The sequence below is a fragment of the Rhinatrema bivittatum genome, chromosome 1 (genome assembly GCF_901001135.1).
Source record: "Rhinatrema bivittatum chromosome 1, aRhiBiv1.1, whole genome shotgun sequence".
NCBI classification, from domain to species: Eukaryota; Metazoa; Chordata; class Amphibia; order Gymnophiona; family Rhinatrematidae; genus Rhinatrema; species Rhinatrema bivittatum.
Window position 1 is genome coordinate 415,330,498 of NC_042615.1, and position 18,296 is coordinate 415,348,793.

Genomic DNA, 18,296 nt, shown 5'->3' on the forward strand with positions numbered 1-18,296 from the left:
TGAGCAATCACTTTCATTGTCTCTCACATACACACACACATCAGCTCTCTGACCAGTCAATCACACACAGGCTGGCTGGCTGCTTCTCTCTCTTTCTCTCACTCACTTCCTCTTCTCCCCCGAGCACAAATGGGAGCTGCAGCAGCCTCCGCTGGCCAAGAAAGAAGAATCCCATCGGCCGTGGGAGGCTCATGCTGCTGTCTCCTTTCTCCATTACCGGCTGCTTCTATTGCTCGGGGACCGATGCTGCAGCCGCTGCTGCTACTTTTTCGCGCGGCTCTCTCTCCTTCCCGCGCACCACGATTCACTTCCTGTTCCGGGTCACGGGAGGGGGGGGCAGGCGCAGGAAGAAGAAAAGGCCCAGCCGCGGGTGCAGAGCTTCTTCTAGCGCCGCTGCCGTTCCCGCTGGGCTTGAACGTGCTGACAGCCCGGCGGCAACGGCAGCGGGAGAGACCGGGAGCGCGCGACCCCTGCGTTTTGGGCATTCGACCCCCGCGGGGGTCGCAACCCATAGGTTGAGAACCGCTGCTCTAGAAAATAACATCAGGCATTTAAATTTACGAATTATGAATTTCCCAAAAGTTGCTGGAGAAATTCCCTTTACCACATTGAAGAGACTTTTCAGAGAAGGACTTGAATTTACAGAAGAAAATATGCCATCTATAAATTTTTGTAGATTCCTCAATAATAGTAATAGACCTTCTGCTGCAGGGCCTCCACCAATAGCGGCTATTCCATTACATTTAACCAGCTTCTCAGAAAATACTGATATGGATGTAATTGAAAGAAATACATTGCTTGTTGCGTTTATTTCTGTGCATGACCTTAATAATGTAATGTGTAATTTCTTCAGAAAATTTCCTTTAATTTTTCACGGTCAAGCAGTAAGAATATATCCGGATTTAGCACCAATGACACAAATAAGAAGGAGAGAATTTCTGTCTTTAAGACTAGATGTTATTTCTCTAGGTTGTGCACTTACACTTCGTTACCCTTGTAAGTGTATTATTAAGAAAGGGGATGATTGTTTTATATTTTTTCAGTCAGAACAACTTCGTCAATTTATAATGCCCATAGACCAACCACCTCCTCCCCTGTCAATTAAGAAAGGGTTTTATAAACAATGATGTTTCCAGTTAAATACTCTATGTTAAGGCCACGGAGTATATAAAAATTTCTATAAATTAATCTCTCACTTAGATTTCACTTGCCTCCTCTCGATTTTCAAGGGATGAAATATATTTTTGTGTGTGATAGTTGTTTAAACAATTTTCGAATATAAGGAAAAGTGATATTAAGTATGTTTCTTTCTTTTGTTTAGCTTTTCTCTTTTTTAGTAATTACTGATTATATCCAGTGTAAGACTCTACCTAGATCTATTTTTCTTTATTTGTATATTTGAAAAATCATAAGTAAAGAATTAAAAAAAAATGAAACATGCAGACAAAAACTGCATGAACTAGATACTGCAACAAGTCAGGTTGTGTTTGCAGTGCAACAATGGAAAATACAGACCCGTCACTAATCCTCACATAACATCAAAAATAAAAATCAAGAAATATAAAACATAAAATGTAATAAAAACATTCTAATAAAATGACAACTATTTCAAAACAGCTGATGAATAGAACAACATGCAATAATTAAAAACTCCTAAAACTTCACAGACGCTAATAAAATATTTCAACACAGCAGACATTCAAACAATACTCAGTAATTAAAACTACTATGGATGAAAAATAAATCCCAGGGAACATTTGATTTCCAGAAGGCTTAAAATTGATTACTAAGGGAAGAGGAAGGGATTGTACACAAAAACTCTCTCTTTTCACATACACACATGCTCATACACACACAAGCTCATTCAAACAAACTCCTGCTAGTGATACGGGCGCGTCCACCACGCCGCTGACGGGCCGAGGGTTTGGGCGCCCTCGGGTACATATCGTAGGCGCGAGGAGCACGGCCATCTCTAAAGCAGGTGGTGTGAGCCCTTGGGCCACGGCGAGAGCTAGGGAGGAGCCCCAGCCACACCGTGGGAGGTGAGCCGGTGCTGGCACGGTGAGCCAGGCGTGTACCGAAGCAGGGGTTAAGGAGCGGAGTCTGACCCTCAGCCGGACCTGCACGCCCATGACAACCAGCAACGCAATCTTGGTTGATGAACGGTCCTCCAACTGTTCCAAGCCCTTTCGGACCTGCCGCTGGGTAACGGCAAAGGGCGGCAGGCCGGACAGAGAACGAGGGCAGACAGAGTCCTTAGTACACGGAAGACATCTTGGACGAAGGCCAGTGCAGAGACATCAGAAGCAAGGACTGGTGCAGAGACATCAGAGGCAGGGTACTGAAGGTGCAGACGTAGAGTCAGGAACAAGGTATGATGCATACAGGAGACTCAAGGGCGAGGTACGAGACTGGCAACATGGAGCGCCCTACACAGCCCGCCCGTGGGGCTGGTCACGGACCACTACCGAGGTGCCGCAGGATACCAGGCTTTCAGAGAGTTCAGGAATAGGGTAAGGCTTTATCACAGACTCAGGAACGAGGTGCATGGCTTGCATCACGAAGCGCCCTACTCAGCCCGCCCACGGGGCTGGTCACGGACCACGACATGGCTTGCCGCAAGGCACCAGGACATCTTGAAGATACAGGAACGAGGTGCTAGCATACAGGAGATTCAGGAACAGGGTAGAAGCAAGTAGCTGCACTCCTGGCAGTCTATAGCAGGGATTGCTGCACACCGGTAGCCAAAGGCAAGGGTTACTGCACGCCGGCAGCCTGAAGCAGGGTTTGCTGCACACCGGCAGCCTGAAGCAGGGTTATCTGGGAAAATCAGGTACTGGATCAAGCACTGGATCAGGAACAGACATCAGGCAACATCAGGAGCAGACATCAGGACAGAAACAGGACAAGGAGCCATCAAAGCAAGGCAGACCACGGAGGACCTGGTTCGGGAGAGGTTACAGGCAACTGTAGAACCCAATCTGAAGGCAGACATCAGGACTGGAAACAAGGAAAAAGAAGACACTGAACACGAAGCCATCAAGACACAGGAGACCATGGTGGACCTGGATCGGGAGAGGTCACAGGCAACTGTGGAGCCCAATCCAAAGGCAAGTAGCAAGTGAAATGAGAGTCCTTATATACTGCAGGATGTAGGCAACTCCCTGGGAGGAGTTTGCCAGGACCGCCCCTTGCTGGCCCTATAACTGAGGTAGAGAGCTGCGGGCCGGCCCCTAGGAAGAAGGGCATGGCCAAACAGAAAGTCCAAACACAGCCAAGCAAGCCGGCGCTAGGGTACTGTGTTGTTTCTCCTTTCCCTTCTTTTGTTGTCCCTTTCTCCTTTTGCTTTAAGGGGGCGGGGCGGCCAAAGGCCGCCCCCACCTCCCTCCCTCCCACAATAGAGCCAAGCAAGCCGGCGCTAGGGTACTGTGTTGTTTCTCCTTCCCCTTCTTTTGTTGTCCCTTTCTCCTTTTGCTTTAAGGGGGCGGGGCGGCCTTTGGCCGCCCCCCTCCCTCCCAAAATAGAGCCAAGCAAGCCACACGCAGGCCTCAGGAACAGCTAGGCCTCCCAGGCCCTGGAGCAAGTCCTGGATGGTGCACAGGCAAGGCCCTGGCTTCGGAGCGGCCTCCAGAGGGAAGGTAAGATACCTCCTGTAGCGCAGCAACAGGGGGGATCGTAACAGCTGGTTCACTTTTTTCTCACCTCTGAAGGCAAAAGCGGGTGGGGCATCCTCCTCCTCCTTCAGCCCCATAGTCCACCAGACTCTGCCTCTTCCAATGGCTATGCCATGTTGCCCCTCCAGCTCCTGACTGTGAGAGCAGGAGGCCATTGCTGTTTCTTCTGGCCCTGCAGGACACGCTGTTTCTAACTGCAGAACGGGGGGAGGGAGGGCTGTTGTGCATGGAGCAAGAGAGGGACTGGAAGGCTCATCTGCATACTGCTCCCAGCATCTCCCGGGAGAGGAGTCCAGAGGTCACCGCAAGTGATCCAGGGATTGACTACCACAGCCCCGGCTTCCAGAGGGTCTTATCTAAAATATAATATTGTACCAGCCCTTATTGAAAGTTTAATCATCCCCTTGTAGGACACTAGCTGATTAATTACTAATTCACCTGTAAACTTAAAGTACTCTCATTCCAACTCCCTTAGTATCCTAAACTTAACTAGGAACTCACTAAAACTAAGATGAAGGCAGCAGTCCAGCAGCAAGAGGGGGGCTTTCCAGTCTTTTGCATTGAGTATCACATGTATGATTTTTTACCCGCCGGTGAGAGATTGTATGTGTGCACTTGGTGCAAAGAGCTCCTGGCTCTCAGGGAACAAGTCCGATCTCTGGAGGGCTAGAGTAGCAGACTTGGAGGAGCTGAGGGAGGCAGAGAGGTACATTGACGAGACCTTCAGGGACATAGTAGCCAAGACCCAAATCCATTCAGGCAGCCCCAGTGCTGCCTTGGATCAGAAAGGTCTCCCAGTAGGAGAACATCACCCTGGTGTAGCAGGAAGTGATCTTGTAGCAAGGACCTGCTCTCCAGGTGATGTATTGTCCTCTCGCACTAAGGACAAATCTCCCAGGGCTACTGTCCAGGAGAGAAGGGTTAGGCCAGCCATCAGAGTTGGTGATTCGATTATTAGACATGTAGATAGCAGGGTGGCTGGTGGACGTGAGGACCGCCTGGTAACCTGCCTGCCTGGTGCGAAGGTGGCAGACCTCACGCGTCACCTAGATAGGATTATAGACAGTGCTGGGGAGGAGCTGGCTGTCGTGGTACATGTGGGCACCAATGACATAGGAAAATGTGGGAGAGAGGTTCTGGAAGCCAAATTTAGGATATTAGGTAGGAAGCTGAAATCCAGAACCTCCAGGGTGACATTCTCTGAAATGCTTCCTGTTCCACGTGCAGGTCCCCAGAGGCAGGCAGAGCTCCAGAGTTTCAATGCGTGGATGAGACGATGGTGCAGGGAAGAGGGATTCAGCTTTGTAAGGAACTGGGGAAACTTTTGGGGAAAGGGGAGACTTTTCCGAAAGGATGGGCTCCACCTTAACCAGAGTGGAACCAAGCTGCTGGCACTAACTTTCAAAAAGGAGATAGAGTAGCTTTTAAACTAGAACAAGGGGGAAAGCAGACAGGCACTCAGCAGTGCATGGTTCGGAGAAATGTATCCTTGAAGGATACTAATGAAACAGGAGAGTTAGGGCATCCCAACAGAGAGGTTCCATTAAAAGCAATCATAGTTCATATCCCTATATGTAAAAAATCACCAAAGCTAATGATTTACGAATTATCCCAAACAACTGAAAAGCAGGTTGTTAAAACAAGCAAAAACCACACTTTGAAATGTCTGTATGCCAACGCCAGAAGTCTAAGAAGTAAGATGGGAGAGTTAGAGTGTATAGCAGCAAATGCTGAGATTTGCATAATTGGCATCACAGAGACTTGGTGGAAGGAGGCTAACCAATGGGACAGTGCTATATCAGGGTACAAATTATATTGCAATGATAGGGAGGATCAACTTGGTGGGGGTGTGGCACTTTATGTCCAGGAGGGTATAGAGTCCAACAGGATAAAGATCATACAAGAGAGTAAATGCTCAGTACGTCAGTAGAATCTATATGGGTAGAAATCCCATGTGTGTTGGGTAGGAGTATAGTGATAAGAGTATACTACCATCCACCTGGACAAAATGGTCAGACAAATGATGAAATGCTAAGAGAAATCAGGGAAGCAAACCAAGTTGGCAGTGCAATAATAATGGGAGATTTCAATTACCTCAATATTGACTGGGTAAACATAACATCAGGACTTGCTAGAGACATAAAGTTCCTGGATGTAATAAATGATTGCTTCATCGAGCAATTGGTTCAGGAACCAACAAGAGAGGTAGCTATTTTAAATTTAATTCTTAGTGGAACGCAAGATTTGGTGAGAGAAGTAACGGTGGTGGGGCCACTTGGCAACAGTGATCATAACATGATCTAATTTAAACTAATAATTGGAAGGGGGACAATAAGTAAATCTGCAGCTATAACACTAAATTTTAAAAAGGGAAACTTTGATAAAATGAGGAAAATAGTTAGAAAAAAACTGAAAGGTGCAGCTGCAAAGGTTAAAAGTGTTCAACAGGCATGGACATTGTTTAAAAATACAATCCTAGAGGTGCAGTCCATATGTATTCCGCGCATTAAGAAAGGAGGAAGGAAGGCAAAACGATTACCATCATGGCTAAAAGGTGAGGTGAAAGAGGCTATTTTATCCAAAAAAAATCCTTCAAAAATTGGAAGAAGGATCCATCTGAAGAAAATAGGATAAAACATAAGAATTGTCAAGGTAAGTGTAAAACATTGATAAGACAGGCAAAGAGAGAATTTGAAATGAAGTTGGCCATAGAGGCAAAAACTCATAATAAAAACTTTTAAAAATATATCAAAAGCAAGAAATCTGTGAGGGAGTCGGTTGGACCATTAGATGACAGAGGGGTTAAAGGGACTCTTAGGGAAGATAAGGCCATTGCAGAAAGACTAAATGAATTATTTGCCTCTGTGTTTACTAATGAGGATGTTGGGGAGATACCAGTTCCGGAGATGGTTTTCAGGGGTGATGAGTCAGACGAACTGAATGAAATCACTGTGAACCTGGAAGATGTAGTAGGCCAGATTGACAAACTAAAGAGTAGCAAATCACCTGGACCGGATGGTATGCATCCTAGGGTTCTGAAGGAACTCAAAAATGAAATTTCTGATCTATTAGTTAAAATTTGTAATCTATCATTAAAATCATCCATTGTACCTGAAGACTGGAGGGTGGCCAATGTAACCCTAATATTTAAAAAAGGCTCCAGGGGTGATCCGGGTAACTATAGACCAGTGAGCCTGACTTCAGTGCCGGGAAAAATAGTGGAAACTATTCTCAAGATCAAAATCGTAGAGCATATAGAAAGACATGATTTAATGGGACACAGTCAACATGGATTTACCCAAGGGAAGTCTTGCCTAACAAATCGGCTTCATTTTTTTTGAAGGGATTAATAAACATGTGGATAAAGGTGAACCGGTAGATGTAGTGTATTTGGATTTTCGGAAGGCGTTTGACAAAGTCCTTCATGAGAGGCTTCTACGAAAACTAAAAAGTCATGGGATAGGAGGCGATGTCCTTTCGTGGATTACAAACTGGTTAAAAGACAGGAAACAGAGAGTAGGATTAAATGGTCAATTTTCTCAGTGGAAAAGGGTAAACAGTGGCGTGCCTCAGGGATCTGTACTTGGACCGGTGCTTTTCAATATATATATAAATGATCTGGAAAGGAATATGACGAGTGAGGTTATCAAATTTGCGGATGATACAAAATTATTCAGAGTAGTTAAATCACAAGCGGACTGTTATACATTACTGGAGGACCTTGCAAGACTGGAAGATTGGGCATCCAAAAATGGCAGATGAAATTTAATGTGGACAAGTGCAAGGTGTTGCATATAGGGAAAAATAACCCTTGCTGTAGTTACACAATGTTAGGTTCCATATTAGGAGCTACCACCCAGGAAAAAGGTCTAGGCATCATAGTGGATAATACTTTAAAATTGTCGGCTCAGAGTGCTGCAGCAGTCAAAAAAGCAAATAGAATGTTAAGAATTATTAGGAAGGGAATGGTTATTAGAACGGAAAATGTCATAATGCCTCTGTATCGCTCCATGGTGAGACCGCACCTTGAATACTGTGTACAATTCTGGTCGTAGCAGCTCAAAAAAGATATAGTTGCGATGGAGAAGGTACAGAGAAGGGCAACCAAAATGATAAAGGGGATGGAACAGCTCCCCTATGAGGAAAGGCTGAAGAGGTTAGGGCTGTTCAGCTTGGAGAAGAGATGGCTGAGGGGGGATATGATAGAGGTCTTTAAGATCATGAGAGGTCTTGAACGAGTAGATGTGACTCGATTATTTACACTTTTGAATCATAGAAGGACTAGGGGGCATTCCATGAAGTCAGCAAGTAGCACATTTAAGACTAATCGGAGAAAATTCTTTTTCACTCAACGCACAATAAAGCTCTGGAATTTGTTGCCAGAGGATGTGGTTAGTGCAGTTAGTGTAGCTGGGTTCAAAAAAGGTTTGGATAAGTTCTTGGAGGAAAAGTCCACTAACGGCTATTAATCAAGTTTACTTAGGGAATAGCCACTGCTATTTAATTGCATCAGTAGCATGGGTTCTTGTTAGTGTTTGGGTAATTGCCAGGTTCTTGTGGCCTGGTTTTGGCCTCTGTTGGAAACAGGATGCTGGGCTTGATGGACCCTTGGTCTGACCCAGCATGGCAATTTCTTATGTTCTTACCTTGGGGTGATAATGTCTAGCAATCTAAAGACGGCGAAGCAATGAGACAAGGCGATAGCTAAAGCCAGAAGAATGCTGGGCTGCATAGAGAGAGGAATAACCAGTAAGGTAAAAGAGGTGATAATCCTCCGCTTCAACAGCAAGAGATAAAGAGGAATTGGACTCAGTCAGAAACCAAAAGGGCCCTGACTTTAACAGTTTGGGAAAATAAGTATGGAAGGTAACTTGCAAGGCTGATGCTACCCCCTGATAATTCCTTTATGGGGGAGACCCAGGGCCGGTGGAAGCACTAGGCGAACAAGGCGATCGCCTAGGGCACCTAGCATTAGAGGGCACCGAGCCGCTGGTGGCCGACAAGAAGGCTCATACGGCTGCCAAAGATTGGCACGGCCGTGGTTGACCTCACGTCACCGCAGCCCGAAGAAAAAGGTCGCATCTAAGCCTGCAAATACTCCTCCTCCTTCCTGCCCCCGCGGACCCGGAAGAAAAATGTTGCCGGAGCCGCGCGGGCAGGAAAGAGGAGGAGCATCAGCCACGTGCCGGAAGAGGAGCAGCGCTTACGGGCCGCTGGGAATTCCACATTGCGGGCGGCCCGAGAAGACCAGGGCCGCTGCAGAGCCCATCCTGCGGCGACCCGTGAAGAGGAGGCCCAGAGATGAGAGAGAGCCTGAGGATCTGTAGAGTGTGTGCATGAGATGAGTTGAGAGATTATGTGTGAGAGTGAGTTGAGAGACTGTGTGTGGGAGTGAGGACCTGAATGTTTGCAGAGACAACATGTGAGAGCCTGGGGGTGTGTGTGAGAGAGACAGCATGTGACAGTGAGCCTATGCTTGAGCAAGACAGCATGTGGGAGTGAGAGACTGTGTGTATGAATGATTGTATGAGAGAGAGCATGTTACAGTGAGAGCCTGTGCTTGAGAAAGACAGCATGTGGGAGTGAGAGAGAGCCTGGGTGTGTGAGTCAGACAGCATGTGCCAGTGAGAGACTGTGTGTATGAATGATTATGTGAGAGCCTGTGTGTGTGTGTTTGTGTGTGCGAGAGAGAAACCATGTGAGAAATAGAACCTGACTGTGTGTTTGAGGGAAGAAGACAGATGGAGAGAAAAGAAATAGAAAAAAAGACAATATAAAAGGAATTGGCAAAAAAAAAAAAAAAGAAAGGAAAGGTGGAAAAAAAAATCCTGTGACCAACCCATTAGAAAAATAGACAGCAAAGTAAAAAAAAATAAATTACTTTTTACTGATTGACACATGTAATCTTTGGGAATGTGCAAGAGTAGCACTTTCTCTATGCAGATCTCACAATGAACGAGATCAGCATGGAGGAAGTGGAAGCCCACGGGGCCTGCACAGAGGAGGCAGCAGAATGGGCTTCAGTGCCAGTAGCAGCAATCAGCACCTCCCCAATAGCCACGTGGCAGCAGTGACAGTGGCAGCAGAGGAATGAGAGAGGCTCTGAGGTTGCTGGCAAAAGAAAGAGAGGGGGTCTGTCTTTAGTGTGTGCATGTGTATGAATGGGTGCCTGCCTGGGGGTGTGTCTGTGTATGAGAATGAATGGGTGTCTTCCTGGGGTTTGTATGTGTGAGAATAGGTGCCTGCCTGTGTAAGAACATAAGAAATTGTGGTGCGTGTGTGTGTGAATGAATTGGTGCCTGCCTGGGGGTCTGTGTGTGTGAGAATGAATGTGTGCATGCCTGGGGGATGGGGAGGGTGTGGTGTGAAAATGAATGGGAGCCTGCCTGGGGGTCAGTGTGAGAATGACTGGGAGCTTGCCTATGTGTGTGTTTGTGTGAGAATGATTGGGAGCTTGCCTGGGTGTGTGTGTTTGTGTGTATGTGAGGGAGCCAGTGAGAGTGAGAGCATGAGTGTGTATGAGAAAATCCAGGGGAGTAAGAGTGTGCGTGTGTGTGTGGGGGGGGAGGGGGGGGGTTGGGGAGAGAGTTTCTTACACCCTGAGAGTGTGTCAGTGTCTGTGAGAGCGAGATGTTATGGTGGGTATAAGAGCATGAATGTGTTTGTATGTGACAGTGTATGTGTGAGAGAGAATGGACATGTGAGTATGTGTGAGAGAGAGAGGATAACCTCTCAATCCTTGACAACATCAGGGTGACTGGAAATCAAGAGCTCCCATGCATGGACAGCAGGGGCTTTTTAAAATCCTTTTTAGTTTTAATTATTGGGTGTTATTTGATATATGTGCTGTTTTGAAATATTTTATTGGTGTTTGGGAAATTGTAAAAAATGTATATGATTTTAATTAATAGAAATTCTATTTATCAGTAGTTTTAAAATATTCTTTTATTAGTATGGTTTTACTGATGCTTTATGTTTCTTGATTTTATTGTTTGATGAGGAATGCTGGTTCTGTTTTTCAATTGTTAATACACAGAGTCTGGCTTCTTGGGGTTTCCATTTCAGTTTTTGTCTAATTTGTGCTCCTTTATTTTGTATTCTGTATTTGGTGAGGGTCTGTCTCTGCTCTGTGTGTGTGACCATGATGAGAGATTCTGCTAGCATAGGGATCTATAGCAATCTGGTTTGTTTTGTTTCCTTAGTAGGTGGTGTATTGGTATTCTAGGACCCAGTGTAATATTTACCCTTGCTTATTCACAGGTAGGGTTATTGTTGTTTGAGTCCTTGGTGTTATTACTGTTGTGTTACAATGGGATTGCAGTATAGATTTTGAGTATCTTTTTTGCGGGGTTTTGTGTTAGTTCACAATGTGTCTGGCAGTGTAAGGTGTTTGTGCTGCTGTTACTGTGAGGTGAGACCAGAATTTGAAAATATCTTTTAGTATGATGAGCTGTAAGGGAAACATCCAAGCTCCATTGTTTGGGGGAATTTCAGTGGATGCACAGAGTTACAGAACTGGAGATGCAGGATTTATATTGACATTCTGTCCCTTCCTATATATTCCAGACTTCATTTTCATAGCCATATAGAATTAGTTGAATGAGGCTATCAAAATAATTTTATAGTATACTAGAAGTGTGAAACTGGCCAGCTTTTTAAAATTATGCAGAAGACCCTTTGGACTTTTTTATTAACACTTTTTTTTATAACCAGTTTTAAAGCAGGATCCATGGTATAGAGGTGGGTGTGATAAAGAAATGCCATTTTGGCTCCCCCCCCCCAAAAAAAAAAATTCTTCTGTCTAGAGACATCACAGATTTTCTGTGACCTTAAGCATTAGTACAAGAAGGATTACGGGGGGGGGGGATGCTGGAGAGGCACACAAATTTATTGGCCCCCGGGCGCCAGAGACCCTTGGTGCACCACTGGGTGCGAGCCATATGAGGCCGCAAGCGAGGGCAAAGAGGAGTGGAGATTTGGCGGGCCGTGAGCAGTGCCCAACCTGCTCGTGTCCCAGAAAACCACACAGTCAGCGGGCGTGATCGAGAATGAGTAGGAATCGGGGCCAAGACCGGGGGGGGGGGGGGGGGGGAGGGGGCGCAAGTGAAAAGGCTCGCCTAGGGCGCCTAATCCCCTTGCACCGGCCCTGGGGAGACCTGTATGGCACAGTTGGAGCTACCATAAGCTTGCTGGGCAGACTGGATAGACCATTTGGTCCTTTTCTGCAGTCATTTCTATGTTTCTTTGTAGGAGGAGGAGAAGGCCAATACTACTTCTTCTGACTCCTCCTCGGCCAAGCTGCCCCTCCTGCAACTGACTGCCAGGAAGGGAGGGGGATAGAAATTCAATGCTGCTTCTACTATGTTGCTCCTCCTCTTGAATGCATCAGACTACAATGGCTTCTTCTGGCTGCACTGCTTCTCCTCCTGATGGCAATGGCATTGGCCATATCACCTCCTCCTTCCTGTTCACGCGATACAACTTCCTTTTTGGCCCAGTGCAGGCAAAAAGAAGTTGGTGCCATCACCTGCTGCCTCCAGGAGTGTGGCGCTCTAGGCAACTGCCTAGTCCGCTTAGTAGTTCCATTGGCCCTGGCCATGCCCTGTCCTCCTTCACTCAGTCCCCCATTCTCTCCAATGGTTGCTTTCTTCTTTTGCCTCTTCCCTCTCCTCACTTAGCCTCCCTCCTCCTCCTCACCCTTGCTCCCACCCTTTTGTTCTTTCTTCTCCTTGCTCCCATCACTCCCCCTCCTCTTGCTCTCTCTCTCTCTCTCCCACCTGCTGCCTAGCTCACCTAGTCCTTCCCTTCATCTGTCCACCACCTTCTTCATACCTGTCCTGTTAGTCTGATTCCCCCAATGGGTGGATAATTTTGGAAAAACTACAGGGGGGGGGGGGGGGAGAAGAGGGTTCAGCAGCACAGCGCAATGCAGGTCTGGTGGTGGCCTGGAATGACAGCAGAAATAATGACAAGTCTCATCCAGCATGGCAGCCCTGAAAGCTGGTCCTGACTCCCACAGCCCAAGGCAGCAATAGCAGCAGCAAGACAAAAACATCCCGACAGCGGTGACAACAGAAGGAAAGTTCCCAGCAGCAGCGATAAGCAGGGTTACCAGAGGTAGAGTGGCAAAAAGGGCTCACAGGTTCTGCTGTTTCTTTTTAAAACTTGCTTGCAGCAAAAGTTACATCTTTAAGATGTAACTTCGGTTGTGAGAAAGTTGCTAGAAAAGAGATGGACCGAGGATCAGAGTACTCAACACATCTACTTACCAATGATTGAATCAGGTAACAGAAGTGGGTTGGAGAAACAGAAGAGAGGAGATGCTGCAGCCTTTTGATGGCAAAAGTTGGTGGGTCTACCCCTTTCTGATGCCCATACGAGTATTACTTCACCACTTGAGTATGAGCATGTCCTGAAGCTTTGACCAGCTGCCAGGTCATGCAGCTGACTGGTGCACCAGCTCAGAGCAACACTTAATCTGATTGGCCCCTAGCCCTGCCACGCTTCTCTTGCTGACTTGAACCAGGTTTTATAGTATTTTGTTACACTTGTAATTGGACATTATCAACTGATGGGAAAACCAGACTATCCAGTTCAGAACCAGGCAGTTGGTCACAGTAGTCCCTAGCTAGGGTTCATTTTTGACATGGTGGCAGGATACCGCATGTTTTGCTGCTTTAGCCCAGGGGTTTTCAACACAGTCCTTGGGCCACACCTGACTGACAAGGTGTATCCCAACTAGGTTGAAAACCTTGCCAGATCCGGTTTCTCCTCTTTCCCAAAGGATTAGACAGAGTTTTTCTTGCTCATTCTTTTGTGGGATTTTCTCTGTCCGCTTTGAGAAATGTGCCTCCCAGATTTCTTTGTTATTCTGCAAAGCACAGAAATAAATGCATTTGTTTCTATTTCAATAGAGCAGGAGTAAGCAATTCCAGTCCTGGAGTGCCACAAACAGGTCAGTTTTTAAGGATATCCACAAGGAATATGCATGAGGTATATTTGCATGCACTTCCTCTATTGTATGTAAATATACCTTATACGTATTCATTGTGGATGTCTTGAAAACCAGACCTGTTTGTGGTACTCCAGGACTGGAGTTGACTACCACTGCATAGAATCTGTCTTCTTTGGGTTTCCAGTTTACTGTTTTTCTGCATCTTTCTGTTTCTAGTCTGTAATCACTTATCCTATATTTGGTGACAGTATGCCTGTTTTTTGCATTTGTGACTGAAGTGAAGTATTCTGCTAGCATTATTTTCTGTGTAAGGAACTGTAGCTGTCCAGCTTGTTCTGTTTTTTAATTTGCTCCTCCAAATAGGTATATTGGTGTTCTGGTGCACATAACACTATTCACATTGCTCTCTTTTCATTTGCTGAGTTGTAGTTTGATTTCTAGTTGTAAGTGCTGGACTGGCATGGTAGGTTTGCTACATCAGTGCTGAGTGTATTTTTTCCATGATAATAGAGAGAGTTTTTCTCACTCAGTGGCATAGCCATGGGTGGCCTGGGTGGGCCATGGTCCACCCAATTTGGGCCCTGGCCCAACCAATCAGGGCTGCCCAATACAGGAAGGCATGAAAATGGCCACTGTGAAACCTATCTTACAACAGCTGAGGCAGCCTGCAGAATGGCAGCCAAAGAAGAGGGCTGCTATGGATCTCATTCTGCAGCAGCTGAAGAGGCCTGCAATATGGACCCATCTTGCAGTGGATGAAGAAGAGGACCTGTGTGTGTATATGTGAGTGACACAACGTGTGTGTGTGTGGGGGAGAGTGAGAGCCTGTGTTTGTGCATGTGTGAGTGAGTTTGACGGTGACGTCACAGAGCAGAGGAAATGCTAGAAGTATTTGATGAAAAAAGAAAACCCCCAGAACAAAGCAAAGTAAGAGTCAGGAAAACTGCACAACCCAATATAAACAGGGATTAGGTATTGGAAGGGAGTTCTGGGGGTAGGATCTTAGGGAGTTGGGTGGGCCAAGGTCCCTCCCCCCTTAGTGGAGTAGATAAAGACAGAAAGGAAATGTGGTTCTTCCCTTTAGAGTGACCACAAAGAAGCAGCAGAAGGAAGGAAACTCAGAGGCAAGAGGAGTTGGAGCGATCAGCCTGAACCCGTGGCATAGCCACGGGTGGGCCTGGGTGGGCCATGGCCCACCCACTTTGCGCTCAGGCCCACCCACTCAGAATTACCTGGCACCTGACAAGAGAGGCCCAATACAGGGCCATCGCGAAACTCATCCCTCACGGCCCGAGGCCTGACCTGACCTTCGCAAGGCCGTCACAGAGCTCATCCCACGCAGAGAGGAGAGGCCTGACAGTCACAGGGCCTTCAAGGAGCTCATCTCGAGAAGATGCAGGACTGTCATGGAGCTTATCACGCAAGGCCTGAGGCCCAACCATTGCAGGGCCATCGTGGAGCTCATTCTGCGCGGCCCGAGAAGAGGCCCAACCATCACAGGGCCATCGCAGAACTCATCTCACACAGTCCAGGAAGAGAGGCCTGACCGACTCAGTGCCGTTTTAGAGCTTAACACCAATGGCCAGAGAAGAGGCCTTGCAGCAAGGAGGCTCAAAAGAGAGGGAGAGACCACGGCCACTTCCTCTTACCCGTGACCCGGCAGCCGACATGCCTCCAGGCACCCACGTTGTCAGTACAGGCCTCTCCGCGGGGCGAGGATGGCATCGACGGCAGCCCTAGCAGCAACGGAAACCGTGGACATCCCAAACCCTCTAGCCCCGATGGACCCGGTGGAGGTTCACAGCAAGGACACTCGCGGGTATCGTGGGGCGGACCGAGGGCAAAAAGAAGGCCGCAATTCGGTTGTTAACCCGGGGGAACAGTTAGGGAGGTGACAGGAACCGACCGAAAAACTGGGCATACTACACTCTGAACATCGATGAAATGTACACAAAGGGAGAACTGTTTAGGGAAAATTATTTGTGAAGTAAAACTTCAAGTGTTTCTGTAAGGAAAAGTTGTTAGTAAAATGTAACAGAGCTCCTAAACACGAGGCAAACTGCATCGCGGAAAAAAAGAGACTGAAAGGAGACCCCTGTGGACACAGGGATCATGGCATGCTGGGCATGCTCAGTGTGCCAATTAAAGCTTTCTAGAAACTTTGACAGAAAAGTTTTCCGTGATAGGGCTCCATCCAGTGACGTCACCCATATGTGAGGACTATATCCTGCTTGTCCTGGGAGAATTAAAAATATTCCTGAAAAGCTGAGGAAACATGTTTCATATTGGCACAGTCAGATTACATCATCCATGTGCATGAATGATTTCAGTGAACGACTTGCCAACAAAAACTAATTTCCCTGTTTTAACAATATCTTACCTGTTGGCTTTCCTCCATAAACTAGTTCAAAAACTGCTTTATCCTCTTTCTAATTGTTAGGCCACTAGTTGGGTTTCATTCTGGTAAAGTGGATTTTATCTCACTGAATAGGTTCCCTGTAATAGTGGTTCTCTGATGGTCAGCAGGATGTCAGTCCTCACATCATCCGAGGTGCCTGGCACAGAACTCTGATTTCAAAGCTTCTAGAGGTTTTGAGCATGTTTTACTGAACATGTGCAGCCTTAGTTACCTCCCTGCCTCCCAGTCTATTACAAAGCTAAAATTTGTAAAAAGAAACCAACTCTAAGGGGAGGCAGGAAGATATGAAGGCTGACAACCTGCTGTCCTTTGGAGCAGTGGTTCTCAACCTTTTTCCCATCGTGACACACCTGACAGGCCACGCTCACATGTGTGACACACTGCTCATTACAATTCACGGCGGAAATAAAAAGTAAAGGTCCGGTAATTATTTTTATTGTTTAAAATGACAAGGAAAAGATACGTATTCTGTCTGAACAGAAATTGCACAAATAGTAAACATCCCACACCTAAACAGCACCAATTTCCAGCACTTAAACAGTAACCACCTTACCTAAGAAAAGGCAACACTGAAAATATTACACCAGGCTTTAAGACACCAATACATCTCCTATTAGGAAAACGGACCAAGTCAGGCTGCTATAGAGCCCTACACAGAAACTACACGCCAGCAGAGATCCTCACCTGAATCACATGTGCTGACCCTCACCTAACAAAGAATAAAGAGACCAAAACGCATAACTAGAAGCATGCAGACAAAAACTGAATTGGAAATTGCAACAAGCCAGAGTCTCTGTGTGCAGTGTAACAAAGGAAAAAGAGAAACATCACCAGTCCTTATAAAACAAATCAAGAAATATAAAATCAGTAGCAGTAAAACCATACTAACAAAAAGAACAAATTATTTCAAAACAGCTGATGAGTGGAATATCCAATAATTAAAAACTCATATAAAAAATTTCTAGATACCAATAAAATATTTCAAAATAGCAAACACAAAGACCCAGTAATGAAAAATAAGGATACAAAAATTGTTTTCCTCTGCATACCTGGGAATGTTTGATATCCAGGTCTCCTGAGATTGTTTTTAATTAGCAGGAGGAGGGGTGGTTTGCTTGGAACTTTCTCCTCTCTCTCAGACACATACCAGCACTCTCTCTCACACTGGCTCTCAATTACATACCTATACACACATGCTCTCAGTCACACACATATGCACATGCTTTTTCTCTCACTTATATAGGCTCTTAATTACACATTTACATACATGCTGTCTATCTTTTCATGCTTACACACACAGGCTTTCAATCACACACATACATGCTGTCTTTTTCTCTCACACACAGACTCTCATTCACCTGCTTACAAACATGCTCTCTCTCTTTCTCTCATTTACACACATGCTCCCTCACCTAAACCAGCTCTCAATCACACACAGACACACATGCTCTCTTCTCTTACTTATACACACAGGCTCTTAATCATACATACACATGATCTCTCTCTCACACAAAGGATCTCAATCATACACACATACTCTTTCACACAAACATGTTTTTCAATCACAAACTTACACATACAGGTTCCCAATCGTAAACTTACATTCATGCTCTCTCTCTCACAGACAGGCTCTCTTTCACATATACAGGCTCTCAATCATTCACATACATGCTATCTCACTCACACACATAAGCACAGGATCTCAAACACACATGCTTGCTCATTCATTCTCTCTCCCTCCCTCCCTCCCCGGAACTAGCGGCAGCAGCAGCCTCCTCCCAACCTTAACCTCCTTCATTTTCATCCCTCGCGGAGAAAGGATTCCCATCGGCTGCGGGGGTTGACGTTCTTCATTTTTCTCCGAGCCGCACTGCTCGTTCCTCAGGCCGCGCCTCTCTTCTGTTCTTCGGGCCGATGCTGACCACACTAGCATGGTCTCTTCTTCCCGCACATGCACTCGCTGCTCACCACTTCCTTTTCCGGGCTGCGGGAAGAAGAGACGATGCCGGTGCCGCTGACTCCAGCTGTTCTGCTGCATTCCACCCGGGCTGACAGCATTTTAAGCCCGGGCGGAGGAGGACCGGGGAGCAGTTGGGTCAGCGGGGGACTGGGAAGTGTGGTGACACACCTGTGTGTTCTTGGCGACACACCAGTTGAGAACCACTGATTTGGAGAACCACTGTTAGAGGTAAGCAACTTCACATTCTCAGAAAACAAGCAGGATGCCAACCTATAGATGGACTCAAGC